This window comes from Tupaia chinensis, unplaced genomic scaffold (assembly GCF_000334495.1).
Source record: "Tupaia chinensis unplaced genomic scaffold, TupChi_1.0 Scaffold000443_1, whole genome shotgun sequence".
NCBI lineage: Eukaryota > Metazoa > Chordata > Mammalia > Scandentia > Tupaiidae > Tupaia > Tupaia belangeri.
In genome coordinates, this window is record NW_006159948.1 from 1,487,519 (window position 1) to 1,502,777 (window position 15,259).

Genomic DNA, 15,259 nt, shown 5'->3' on the forward strand with positions numbered 1-15,259 from the left:
ATTTTCCATTCCTTTTACTTTAGTAATCTCTATCTGGCAGAGTTTGTCTGTAAAATCCTTTAAAAATTGGGAAAGAAAAAGACTTTTGGTTCAAGAAATGTGGCAATTTTCTTGAGTTTTTGGTGAGAAAAACTGTAGGTGTCAGCCTTACATAGTTCTGGGCCAAATTTCATATCCATACAGTCTGGGACTCCCAAGAAAATAAACTAATAAGCAAATTAGAATAAGACAGGAATATTCATGGAGGTGCTGGCAGAAGCAGCTGGAAACTTTTACGAAAGAAAAGCCTTACTAATTGCCAATCAAAATTGCCAAACTGACCCAATCTAAAATTCATTAGATAAGGCATAATAAACCACAAGATCTGGGACCAGGTGGTTGTGTATACACATAGAAGGTTCTGTAGTCACGTCCTAGGACCTTCCAGTGTACACTGGGCATGTCCGAATGTCCATGATCCAGGCTGGCTGAGACTAGAGGTGGATCATGTCATGAAAAGTCTTTTTGGGGTGCCTGTCTCTCTAATTCTCTATCGCTCTCATGAAAGAAATAAATGAGAAATTAAGAATCAAATAAACTTTAAAAATACAGAAAGATTAGAATCATGGACTATAGAATATTAGAATTTGAGATAATATATCTAAGGTGGGAAATAAAGAGAATATAAACTAAGTGTGCTTAAAATGATTAAGACTCAAAGAATGAACTGAAATTCAATGACTGGGGGTGGGAGTGGTGATAGGGAACATATTATTGAAAAAAGAAAGATTTAAAGAGGAACCAAATAAAATTTCTAGTACTAAAAATTATATGGTCATTATGAAGATAAAGCTCAATGAATTTTAGAATAATTTTTTTCAATGAAAAAGAATATTGGTATTTTATTAGGAATTATGTTAAAGTGTATAGATTATGGAAAAGTGAGCAAAAAGAATAGATGAGAAAAGTCTAAAAAATTAAAAGCAACTGAGGCCAATGCTACTAGATAGGCTCATAAAGATAAAGTGAGTTATTGACATTTGAATAAAATTTCCAGAAATAAATCTAAGTATATGAGAGAATTTAATAAGTGATACAGATAAAATAGCGGAAAAAAATGGATTATTCAAAAAATAGCATTTTGAAATTGTAGCCTTTTAGAAACAAATAACTATGTATTTGGATATACAACTCACATGTTATCCCAGAAAGAATTCCAAATTGATCTAAAATTTAAGAGGCAGAAGAAAACACATTGCTGCTTAGCTGCTGTAACAAAGAGGACACAAAATATGGTTTTTTATAAAATAAAACGATGTTTTTTCTCTTCAAAAATAAAATCTTGGGGTGAGTGGTTTAAGAGTGTGGGTCATCTCTGCTCCTCACGGTCTGACAAAGACCCAGGGTCCTTCCATCTCATTGCACTACCATCTGTTAAGACAATGTCCTCCATGCAGGCTTGAGGCTAGTTAGTAGGCACATTTGTGTTTTTGCTCCAAGTGAGGTAACCCCAGAAATGACATGTATTTGCTTGCATTTTACAATGGTTACTTACCACATGGCTATACCTGGAGGCAAGTGATTCTGGACAATATAGTCCTAAGCTAATTTGACCAATCTCAATTCTTTTATTATGAAAGTAGAACAAAATAGGTTTTGGTGGACATCCACCAATCTCCTTCACACTGTTGTTTTATATTTTAATGGTTTAAGAAAGTGGAAGACCTTTCTGGGTATGTTACAAAATACTTAGGCAATAAGAGACTCTAATTAAATTTAGCCACGCAGGGACCTGATTGTAGGACAGCAGAAACACAATGCTTTCTAATGTTGGGCCCACAGGGGAAGGTCCCAGGCTCACATTCCAGGGCCTTCCTGTGCATGCTGGGTATCTGTGTGCATATTTGTGATTCAGGCTGGCTGAGACTGTGGGTAGATCACAGCCTGAAGACCAAAATTTAACCACATAAAAATTAGCTAATTTTTTGGAAGGGACAGGTAAAATCTCTAAGTGCAAAGTTAAGACATGGTAGTCTTAAAGAACTACCTATAACTAATTTGTCAGACAAGAAGAGGCTAATTCCCCAATGAATGAATTCCTAAATAAAAATTTAAAAATTATGTCTATGTTTTTTTTCTAAGAATCTTATAGCTTTAGTCCTTATGTTTAGGTGTTTGTTACTTTTTTAGTTAATTTTCAAATATGGTATGCGGTAGGAATGTTACTCTTAAACATGTGAATATTTAGTTGTCATAGCATCATTTATTAAAAAGGCTATTCTTTCCTCATGAATTTTCCTTAATATATTTGTAAAAAACTAATTGGTTACAGATAAAAGTGGTTACTTTTGGACTCTTAATTTAGCAGACTAGTTTGTCTGTCTGTCCTTATGCAGGTACTGTGGTTATAGTCCTAAATTTTGAAATTAAATAAAACATACAACAGCAACAACAACTAAAGATTTTTTTTTTTGGAGAGGTTTTATGTTATAGTGCACGTGCACTCCCCAGACAGACAGAGAGAGATAGAGAGACAGAAAGCGAGAAATCATCCCCCAGGGGAGATGTCCACGCCGCAATCCCTTCTCCTCCATTCTCCTCTTGGGATCTTGGGCACGCACGCACACGCATCCGGCGTGAGTTTTAAGCCACTGGGTCTGGGACGTGAACCCCGGACGACTACATGGGAGTCCAGCGACATAGCCATTACACTAACTGCTGGTCCCGACAACTAAAGATTTTTTTGGGCTTTCAGGTGACATGGTGGATAAGGTGCTGGACTCCCACATGACTGACCATGGTTCAAGTCTTAAAGCTGGTGGCTGGCTTTCTCACTTTCCCTCTCTCTCTCTCTGTCTGTCTCTTTCTCTGTCTCTGGTGAGTGCTCATGCTCTGAAGCAAATTTAAAATAAATAAATAAATAAATGAAAAAATAAATTAAGAAGTGTGAATCTGGGACCAGTAGTTGGTGTAATGGCTATGCTGCTGGACTCCCAGGTAGTCAACAGCAGTTTGAGTCCCATTTGCTTAAACTCATGCTGAACATGTGTGCATGCATGCCAATGATCCCAAGAGGAGAATGGAGGAGAAGGGATTGTGGTGTGGCCATCCCTCTAGGGGGTGATTTCTTGCTTTCTGTCTCTCTGGCAAGCACACATGCCCTATAGCACAAACCTCTCAAAAAAAAAAAAAAGTGTGAATCCTCTAAGGTTTCGCTCTTCTTTTCAAGATTTGTAGACCATTCTGGATTCTTCATGCATTTTAGGATTGGCTTGTCAATTTCTGTAAAGAAGGGAAATGGAAGTTTGCTAGATATTATATTGCATCTGTAGATTATCATGGAAAGTATTGCCAACTTAATAATATACTTTTGGATCCATGAACATGGGCTGTCATTCAATTTATTTAGGTTTTCTTGAATTTTTCAATGTTTTACATTTTCAGCATATAAGTTTTGCACTTATTTTGTTAAATTTGTTCCTAAGTATTTTGTTCTTTTGGATTCTAATGGAAATGGAGTTACTTTGTAATTTCACCTTCAGATTGTTTATTGTTAGTGTATATAAATTAAATTTATTTTTTGTATTTTGACCTTGTATCCTGTAAAGCTGCTGATCTCTTTTATTTGTTTTAATTTTTTTTTGTAAATTCCTTAGGATTTTATATATACAAGATCATGTAATCTGCAAATAGAGGTAATTTCACTTCTTCCTTTCAACTTTAATGTCTTTATTTCTTTTTATTGTCTAATTGCCTTGGCTAGAACCTCTAGCATAATATTGGATGAAACGGTGAGAGTGGTTATCCTTGCTACTTCTTAATTTCAGGTGGAAAACTTCTTTTTTATTTTAAATTTTTACTTTTTTGCTGTAGTGTGCATGCATTCAGCATAGAGAGACAGAGACAGAGATAACAAGAGAAAGAAATTGAGAAATCACCCCCCAGGGAGATAGCCATGCTACAAATCCTTCTCCTCCATTCTCCCCTCTGTATTTTAGGCATGCATACACACATGCCTGGCATGTTTTATTCACCTGCCTGGTCCAGAACTCAAACTGTGGAGTCAGCCATGTGGGATCCAGCACCTTAACCACCATGCCACCTGCTAGCCCAAATGTTTAATCTTTACCTACTAAGTATAATGTAAGTTGTGACTTTTTGTAGATGCTTTTTATTAAGTGAGAACATTCCCTTCTATTCTATGTTTTTCTCATGAAAGATTGCAGAGTTTATCAGTTTGTTGGTATTTTTGTTGAGGGTTTTTGCATTTATAATCATAAGAGATAGTATTCTCTACAAATAATTTTATTGTAAAGCCTGTCTAGTTTTGGTATTGGAGTAATATTGGCTTCACAGAATGAGAAAGAAAGTCTTCCCTTTTCTATGTTTTTGGGAGACTTTTTAAAGTGTTGGTATTAATTCTTCTTTTTATTTTTTTGGAGAGTTTTTTTTCACTATAGGGCGCATGTGCTCGCCAGACAGACAGAGAGAGACATAGAGACAGAAAGTGAGAAATCACCCCCCAGGGGGGATGGTCACGCCGCAATCCCTTCTCATCCATTCTCCTCTCGGGATCTTGGGCACACACGCACATGCGCCCGGTGTGAGTTTTAAGCCACCGGGTCCGGGACGCGAACCGCGGTAGACTACGTGGGAGTCCAGCGACATAGCCATTATGCTAACTGCTGGTTCCCGGTATTAATTCTTCTTAAACATTGGGTAGAATTCACCAGTGAAACCATTTGAGCTTTTCTTGTAATTTTTAAAAATTACTAATAAAAATTATTAGTAAAATAATAAAAATTATTTTGTCTATTATGCTTTATTTTTTCCTTTTTGAGACCATTTTGGTTGATTGTGTCTATGAACTTTATGACTTCATCTGGATCATCTAAGTAGGTGGTACACAATTATCAGTATCTTATTTACATAGACAACTGCAGAATGTTGTTTAAAATGAAGTAGTTAAAATGTGAGAAAACCCATTGGGAGCTGGGGGAAAATAAAAGACAACTCATAATAATTAATTTGTCCAGAAGAGTTATAGGGGGGGACCAGCAGGTGGTGTGGTGGTTAAGGCGCTGGACACTCCCACATGGCCGACAGGGGTTCAAGTCCTGGACCTGGTGGCTTCCTTTCTCACTTCCTCTATCTCTCACTGTCATCCTCTGTCTCTCTCTGGTCAAATTTAAAAATCAATGAATGAATAAATAAATTCATTATAAATGAATAAAAAATAAAATAAATAATTATTAAAAAAAGAGTTACAGGGAAAACTAGTTATTTTCATATTTTGAGTAACATGAGCTTAGACTCAGCTGGCACATACTGGTACCTGTCTACTAATTATTCAAATCCATTGGAACTGAGTTTACTTTCATTCTGATTTGTTGGTGCATAAGCTGTACCAGTTTAAAAACATTTTGACTATGACTCCTTGGTAAATACAAGAGGCAAGTATAAGAAGATTAGAATAATAGAAGTGTTTGTGCAGTAAAATTTCTAATTCTCAAATATGCCAGCATGGGAGATTGCACATTATATATTCTCTACTAGAATGTGATTATACAAAAAGATATTTGATAATTTCTAGCTTTATTTGGGTAAAGATATAGCTAGAAATCAGGCCGAGAAGAAAAATTTAGAAAGGGTAGTATTGTTAAAGGGTAAAATAAACATGTTGACTAGGAAGCTGAGTCTCCTAGAACGTCAAAGAAATAATTTAAGACGATAAATTAGCGTAGAGTAGATATCACTTGAATTTATCAATGTTCAGTATGTCAACCAACTGAGCCAAGTAGGGTTTCCCTGGTGTAAGACACTTAGAATCAGAGAACGTAGGCGTTGAAGGGACACTTGAGGTCATACAACGCCTCCCTACAGATGAATATGATATCCTGCTGTGGTTATAAATACTGGCCTGTGACTTACGACTTTTTCCACGCAGTGTGAGGTAACATGCCTGATTCTTACCAATGGCTGAAGGTAAGTTTGTTTTATTTTCAATATTTGTTAAGTATTACCAACAGAAAAGTCATCTTTTCTGTGATTCTTGATACCGTCTCAGTTTCTAGTAAAGACATTGAGTACTTTATTATAATTAATTTCAGAAAGTTTAGAAAATTATCTCAGTACGTTTGGTGATTGACTACAGAAAGCTGCATTTTTGAGAACATTGAAGTCTATTTCTTTATACATAATATATTTTTATTTTAACTATCTTGAATAGTATCTTTCTGAAATCTATTATAGTTCTCAGTATTGTTGAACAGTACACGGCTTTACATTTTTTTCCAGGATGCTTTTATGACTATGCTTTAAAAGTATCTTTGTTCATACCACTTAAAAATTGTAGCATATTCAATTGCATGGGTATTTATAATTTACTTAATGGCTATTAGATGATAAGGCTATTTCGCCTCTTTTTTCTTTCTTTTTATGAATGCTGCTTTGACAAGCAGCTCCATATGGGCTATTATTAAGCAATAAATTATTTGGTGTTATATAAAATCTGCTGCCTTCAGGGTTGCTGAGGAGTATTGTGTTACTTGGCATTACACTAAAAGATACAATGAGTTATGCTTTTGATTCTCATAATCTCTGGTTTTAATTTTTTCTCTTTTTCCATGATGTCAGAGTTTTCATTGCTCCAAGTGTGCTCACATCATTTAATTTTTACCTCTTGAATTCCATTTTTAAATTATTATAATCAACTAAAAAATGAGAAATTAGATAACTGTGTGTACTGTATTTGCCTATGAAGAAAAGGTAGGTATAAATTAAGTACTTTGTAGGAAAAAAGAACCCAAGTTTTATTAAGTAGAAATTTTGCCGAGCTTAGCTATTTCTTTAAACTGAACTTCAGGTTTCTTCCCTGAAGTTCTTGTTACCGTACTAAGCTTGAAAATAATAAGAAAAGGTTTCAGATGAGACATGCCAGGTAACAAAAAGTTCACTGAGTTTTATAAGTGAGAGAAAAATATCTTATTTTCACGACTGGGTGAAGTGGTGTGAGCTCAGGATGGTTTAGGAAGAAGAGCAGCATTAGAACTTATGGTTTTGAGGAAATGGAATGATCTGCTTGGTTGCACTTTGGCACTCCCTAGACATATAAACTGCTGCCCTATTTAATGTGTTGTAGAGCAGTCATTTCATCCAGGGCTCCATGATGCGTATTCCATGGCACATAGGCTTATACCTGACCTATGTGGAACGAAATATACTGTCAGCCATGACAGCTAATGCTAACTGCTGAACACCAACACTTGGAAGCTAGTTTCCACTCCCCAGATGATTAAAGCAGCAGGTTATAAGGGAAAGTACAAATGTACAAATCATTATGCATGACTCTGAACTTGCTTATAAAAACGTCCAGGAGGATATTTTTGAAATAGATTTGCCTGAATGAAAGGCACAGAACTGCCCAATGTAATTTTTTACTTTATTTTTTACATTCAATCACTGTACGTCATTAGAGCATATCAAATAAATTTACCCATCAGGAATACACTGTGTATTAGCCCAATTAAAGATATTTCCATACACATTATCATCAACAGATTATCCAGTATAATCTTGAGGATAGGATGCCTGGGTGTTCTCAAATGGCTGCTGAAACACAGTGAGCTTTCCATGTGAAACAGGGACCCATCTTTTAGAAAAGATGTGGAAATCAGGCTGGGAAGGCTTAGAGTTCATTTGGTGGCTGTCTCTTCTCCTTTGTTTACCACTGATTTTGCCAGAAGATCTCTCCAAGTATATTGGGTGGGAATGGCATGAGAAAATGTTATGTAGTATGAGAAGATGATTTGGAAATATTTTACTACATGTCAAACAGACACACACACACACACACACACACACATACACACACCAGATAATCTGGCCATAGCAATCATTACCTCTTTGGTCTTAAGTCATGTAAGTTTTCAGTATCTCATTTATAAAGTGAGATGGGGGCAGATAATCTGTAATGGTTTAGTTTGAATTAGATTAGAAGGTGTGTATTGACTAGGGTGTAGGTGAAGTCACTTTAACAAAGAGATGTTGTTAGACTTGACAAAATTTCACAGTAGACTACTCACTAGGATGACAGGTCACCAGCTCAACAAAATCCAAATATTATATTTATCCTTTTCTCTTTTACTCTTGTAAAAAAAATTTTGCAGATTCACTTATTTTAGTACATACAAATTTACAATGCATATTTTCATTAAGTTCCTGTTTATCAGTTATGTTTACATTATTGTTTTGAATTTTAGTGTTCATATTACTTTTATACTTTTTATAATATCTATAATATCTATATTACAGAAGGCTTAGCTCTTGCCTGCATATCTGCCTTTGGAAAATACTTTATAGAAAGATGAATAAATACATTATTTGGAAAAAAATATGTAGGACATAATGTTAATGAATTCCTTTGACAACTTCGGTGGCATGATTTTTATTTTACTAACTCCTATACTTTGGAAATTCTCTTTCAGATCTAATCAAGTCCTTCCTGTTCAAGTAAATTTATTTTGTTTTAGGAAGTGAAGAACTGATGACATTCTGTTATCAATTGCATATTGGAACCTGGCAAGCTGTCTTACTCTATTTTTTTTTTGGAGAGATTTTTGTTATAGGGCGTGTGTGCTAGCCGGAGAGACAGAGAGAAACAGAGAGAAAGAAAGCAAGAAATCACCTCCCCAGCAGGGATGGCCACGCTGCAATCCCTTCTTCTCCATTCTCCTCTTGGGATTTTGGGCATGCATGCACATATGCCCGGCGTGAGTTTAAGCCACCGGGTTGGGGACTCGAACAGTGATCGACTACATGGGAGACCAGTGACATAGCCATTATGCTAACTGCTGCTTCCAAGCTGTTTTATTCTTTTATGCATGTAACTAGTTCCATTTCCTTGTTAACTTTATCCTCCTTTTGTTCACCATTTCTATTTACTAACCTTTAAATTATTGTATATCATTTCCAAAGTGGTCTTATTCTTCTCCAGATAGAAAGAAAACACAAAGAGTAGAGTAAATGAAATATGAGGATTCAGAAAATCTTCCACATGTGAGTTACTAGATAATTGATCTTAGTCCATCATTCATTCACTTATTCATTCTTTCTTTTAAGAGACATGATTAATTAGCCATTGTTGCATAACAGTGACCATGAAATTCTCAATGGCAAAATGTTTATTTGTCTTACATATCTATATTGACAGGTTGAAGTTGGATTCAGCTGAGTGGCTCTGCTGTTTTCATCTAGGTTTGCAAATATGTCTTTAAGTTGGTTCAGGTGTGGCCAGGTCTACTGGTTCCTCCTGATGTGGATCTGAAATAAATTCCTTTTCCTCTTGATAATTCTGGTGTGTTGGCCCAGATATATTCTCTTCATTGGCATTGCAGAAAGACAAGAGATCAAGTGGAAATATGTATGACCTTTGAAGGCTCAGAACATACAGGACCTCGCTTTCTGGACTGAAGAAAGTCACATCGCCCAACCCAAAGCTAAGGGTGGAAAATAAATTGAGATGGAAGAAGGAGTGAATTTTATGAAGAGTAATCTGAGTTATCACAAGTGTCTAATTATCCTTTAGACTCACCCTTTTATCTTTTTGAACTCCTGTTTCCTCTATTGTAGAATTGAGATGATAATAATGTGCTTTGAGAGTTTCATAGCTTTGTTATATGGTTTGAGTGTGAAGATGTTAAAAAGGTTAATCATCTTTCAGTGTGGGATCCTCAGACCCTTAAGCCATGGTTTCAAGCAGAGACTGATGAGAAGAGTAGAGAGAGGCCAAGAGTCAGCCTACAGGTGTGTATATGTGTGTGGCCTCTGACCTGTGAAGAGAGAAAAAGAAGGACCATGAGGTAAAGTAAGTACTTACACTTCCTAGAGAAGTGAAGACATACTGACCTATGTTTCTCCATCTTCTTCTTTATTTAAAAAGAAATTGACAGAGGGTGTGTGAGCTTGCCAGAGACAAAGAGATAAAGCAATTCCAGTGGACATAGTCATACATAACCCCTTCAGCTACATTTCTCAATTCTGTCATGATATTTTTTGGCAATAAATGCACATGTGTCCAGTGGGTGTTTCAAGGCATCTAAGCTGGGATTTGGACCATGGTTGGCCACATTTAGTTCTCTCAATCACTATGTTCCACTAGATATAGGCCCTCTCCATCTTCTGTCCTAAGAAAAAGAACCAGAGAAATGGATTAACAGGGGTTAACTGTGTCCTTACAAGATGTGAAGTTTCGAAGTAGTCACCCTTTGTTCAAGAAAGCTACTCATCTTTTTGTAGTCACAAAGTTGTAAAAAATCTGGCAGTGTAGGGTCAGAATTAAAAAAATGTATGAGAAACAGGTATTCTAAGAAGGGCAGTGTCACTGTCAGCCACGTAGTCTTGGGGACTTCAAGGACAGGGTAGAATTTAGAGTTAGCCCTTTAAGTTGGTTATGGCTTGGATAGGTGGTTGAAGAAGGGAAAGGCACTGTTGTTGACACAATGCAAGTTGAAGTCCAGAAAAATGAATGCTTGTCAAGGTGCTTGAGCAGGCTGGTTTGGCTGGAAGAGGAGATTCATTCATTCACTTATTAAACATAGATGTTTTGTGTATTTATTAAGTACCAGACTCACTGCTAGAGCTTCTATATATGAGAGGACTTCAAAATTGTTCATGAAAAAGTGGAATTAAAGTATGAGTTTATTGTGGAATAAAACTTTTTGAAATCTAAGCATAGTTTTTTTATTATTATAATAATACACATTATCCATAAATATTTTAGAGACATCATTGTGTGTGTGTATATATATTTTTCCAATTTTCTGGCACTTTGCAATATATACATATATATATGTGTATGTATATATACAAACAAACATATATATTTAATATTGGCTATAACACATGTATCTAAGTATTTTATTTGTACTCTCTCTTAATTGCCACAGAGCTAATGGGTTTGCTAGAAAGAGAGAGAGCAAGAATTTACGCCCTCCCACCCCCCCCATGGGGTATGATTGTGCTTAATCTAGTTTCCTCTACCTCTCCATCCCATTGGGATTGTAGGCACACACGCACATGTACCTACCACGTTTCTCAAGTTTCCAGGGCCAGAATTTAAACTGGGGTTGGCCATGTGGGATCTGTTCCAATGTATGGGGTTTAACTACTATGTTATGGTGCTGGTCCTCTGTGCTGGCCCAGGAGAACATGTAATTAGAATGATTAAACTAGTCAGGGAGGTCAGACAGAAGTTCTTTGAGAAATTGCTGGTGAAGACTTAGGAACAGGCAAGCCCACTTAACCAAAAAGATCTGGTGGATTGGATGGGGAGAATATTGTGGGTAGGAGATGGTGTTTATGAGGAGCCTAAAAATGGAGTTTAAATTGATAGGGGAGGGGAACCATGCCAGGCAGGTGATTAGGGGAGGAACTACAGAACACAGGTGTTCCCTCCAAGTACACTGTTAAGCTGTTTGGACCATATTACTTAGAAAGTGGAACCAGTATATATTATTTTTGGTCTAGAAGGCTCTGGAAAATATTATTAAGACACAAAATCACTGTGAACTAAAGAAGTTCTATCCTAAGGGTGTTGTGAAGTTATAGGCTTATCTTAAAGAGTGTGATGATCATATTTACATATTCAAAAGATGACTGCAGCAACAATGTGGGCAGCAGGTTAGTGAGAGGTGTTGGCCACAGCGGAGATGGAAATACAGTTGACAGACAGTAGGAAAGGAGGAAGAATAGGGTTAGCCTGGAGGGCCCTGAAAGGTGGAGGGTAGAGGTGGAGGGTAACCACTGTGCCTCTTCTTGCAGTCCAGCAGAAGCTCTCATTAGATCTGTGCAAGGCAAGTGTTGCCATTAATTAACCTGCTTTAATTTAAAAAATTTGCTAGAAGGTGCAGGTGCTCACCAGAGAAAGTCAGAGAGAGACAGAGACGAGAGAGAAAGGGACAGTGAGAAAGCCCCTGCCATGGGGCATGTACAATTGCTTCTCCATTTTCCCCTCCTTTTGGAATGCTGAGCACACACATGCCCCTGGCAAATTTTTCAAACCTCAGGGTCTGAGAATCTACCTGGAGTTTAAAGGCTTGGACTTAAAAATGGGTTTAAAGTGCTCTTTGCCTCTTGATGTCAGCCACTGGCCACCGCCCCACCCGGTGTTACCAGTATTTTAAGAACAAGCTGTACCCAAAGTCGCGCTTCTGCCGAGGTGTCCAAGATGCCAAGATCCGCATCTTTGACCTGGGGCAGGAGAAGGCAACAGTGGATGAATTCCCATTCTGTGGCCACATGGTGTCACATGAACATGAGCAGCTCTCATCGGAGGCTCTGGAGGCTGCCCGTATTTGTGCAAACAAGTACATGGTGAAAACTTGTGGCAAAGATGACTTTCATATCCGAGTGCGGCTCCACCCTTTCCACATCATCCTCATCAACAAGATGTTGTCCTATGCTGGAGCTGACAGGCTCCAGACGAGGTATGAGGGGTGCCTTTAGGAAGCCCCAGGGCACGGTATCCAGGGTCTACATTGGCCAGGTTATCACGTCCATTGACACCAAGCTGCAGAACAAGGAGCGTGTGATCGAGGCCCTCTGCAGGACCAAGTTGCAGTTCCTTGGTGGGCAGAAGATCCACATCTCAAAGAAGTGGGGCTTTACCAAGTTTAATGCTGATGAATTCGAAAGTAAGGTGGCTGAGAAGTGCCTCATCCCCGATGGCTGTGGTGTCAAATATCCCCAATCATGATCCCCCAGACAAGTGGAGAGACTTATACTCATGAGGGTTCATACTGTGCTCTCCTTTCTTAATCACAGTTATCAATAAATCTTAACTTCTGGTCTCCTAAAAACATGGGTTTAGACTGAGAGGTGAGGGGAACCATACCAGCTCCCTTGGATGTGGGATCCCGCTGCCTTGGCCTAGACTGCTTTTTTTTTTTAATGGAAACTTTTAAGACACTTCCCTCCCAGATAGAAGTTGTGTCTAATTTGCTTGTGATAAACTTGAAGGAAGTACTGATTGAGCAAGTTTCTCTGTCTTATGTTCAGTCTCTTTTTTCTTTTTAAAAATTGTTTTCGTTATTTTCTTTATTATTTTATTATTATTTGAGAGGTTTTTGCTATAGGGCACATGCACTTGCCAGAAAGACAGAGAGAGATAGAGAGATAGAAGGCAAGAAATCACCCCCCAGGGGAGATGGATACACTGCAATCCCTTCTCCTCCATTCTCCTCTCGGGATCTTGGGCACACATGCACATGAGCTCAGTGTGAGTTTAAGCCACCGAGTCTGGGACTCGAACCATGGTTGACTACTTAGGAGTCCAGCAGTGTACCATTATGCCATCAGCTGGTCCCATGCCCAGTCTCTTTTTACTTGTATATGAGAACATGACCTAAGGGACCTGACCTAAGGGGCTTGGAGCTTGACAATCTGAATTCAAATCTCTGCTCTGCTTCTTACAAACTCTGCCACCCTATAGAGTCATCATATTCTCTTGGCTTTAGTTTCTTCATCACATACTTCACAGGGCAGTTGGCAAAGACTACATGACAGATACATGAAAAGCTAAGTATAGGCTCTGGCACATCGTTGGGTTTTGCTAACATTAGCAATTGTAATTATTATCAAGCTTACTTCTCTTGCTTCCTTATTTTTCACAAAATGACCAGATGTATGTCATACCATATAAAACCTTATACTTAAGTGAGAAGAAGTCAGACTTGGGATGTACGTAACAAGGTAGGGGTGGTATGTTTTGGCTTTTGATACCGGTGGGCTGGGAGGCTTTCACTCCAGGCCAGGTCCTGGAAGAACTGGCTCTTCCATGGGTTTTTAGGGCCTACAATCTGCCCTGTGGCAGAGGCAGCATCAAGACTCCTAGTTCCTTGCAGTGTGAGCTGTAGGTCTGGCTGTTTTCATTTGAAAAACTAGTCTGTTCTGCTTTGTAAGCTTGATTTCCCGAAGAAACAGTATCCGCTGTTGATTATTTGGGACCAATGTATTTCTATTTTGCTTTTGATCTGTGAGATTATAAAGAATGCTCTAATTTGTTCATGTAGCTAAATTAAATCATTTCAATGAATGGAAGATCAAGGCCCCTTATATTCTTTATAAACATGATTGGGGATTGATTAATTACATGTGTGTATGTGTGGTATTTTAGACAGATTGTGTCTCAATCCTCCTGCCTCATCCTCCTGAGTAGCTGGGACTAAAGTTGCACACCATTACACCTAATATTTTAGGGTGGGCAGGGAATTGAACCTGGGTCTCCATGTGACCTCAGTCTGCAGAACAGTGGTGTCCCGCATGTGTTTACCATGCCCAAGCCAGTTAATTTTAATTTTACCTGAGCATTTTTATTTCTATCAATTCTCTCCCCAATCTTTTTCAAATAAAAGAAAGATGAAGTTCTTGACAGAAAAAGAGTGAATACTCTTTTAAGCATCAACCCTTAAGGCCATTTTTAATATTTAGATACAACAGAGTCACAACGTATTCCAGTTATAGCTGGTGAGTTGAAGGTTTGCTTTTCATTGTTTGTTTTGTTCATGAGCTTGTGACTGAAATTAAATAAAGTAAGAGTTAGCAAATGCCAAGGGTGATGTGTTGAGAGGGCTGGTCTGCCAATGAAGTGCTACAGGGCTTCTTGTCACAGTGATGCAGCTCTTTTCTGCATTTGCTAGCAGCTTTAATATTGTACATTCTTCCTGTGGGGAGAAAAAAACCCAACAGACAAACTCAGGTCCTCAGAACGGTAAATATGAATATGCAGTCACTGATTTCTCAGAAAGAGCAACCATGTGAACAAATGCCAAAGGAGCAAACGGGCTTAGACATGCGTAATTATTATGGACTAAAGGGAATTGTGTTTTTAGAGTAACGGTTCTTAATCCTGGGCATATGTTAGACTCACCTAGGAGTTTTTGCCAGCCCTGAGGCCACATCTCAGTGGCAATGAAATCAGATTCTGTGGAGTTCAGGGGGCAGGGATGGAGGAGCAAGGGAAGGAACCAGGGCTTCGGTGTTTTGCAAAAAGCTCCTTGGAGTGATTTTTTCTTCCTTTCTGGTTTTTCTTTTCTTTTCTTTTCTTTTTTCTTTTCTTTTCTTTTCTTTTCTTTTCTTTTCTTTTCTTTTCTTTTCTTTTCTCTTTTCTTTTTTCCTTTTCTCTTTTCTCTTCTCTCTTCTTTTCTCTCTCTCTCTCTCTTTTTTTTTTTTTTAAGGTTTTGCTATAGAAACCGAGAGAGACAATCAGAGCGAAAGTGAGAAA

At 37.8% G+C, this 15,259-nt stretch overlaps 1 pseudogene; it reads left to right on the forward strand.

The window, feature by feature from the left end:
- Positions 1-12,114: 12,114 nt before the first annotated feature.
- LOC102479609 (60S ribosomal protein L10-like) lies at positions 12,115-12,767 on the forward strand (annotated as a pseudogene).
- The last annotated feature ends 2,492 nt before the right edge of the window (positions 12,768-15,259 follow it).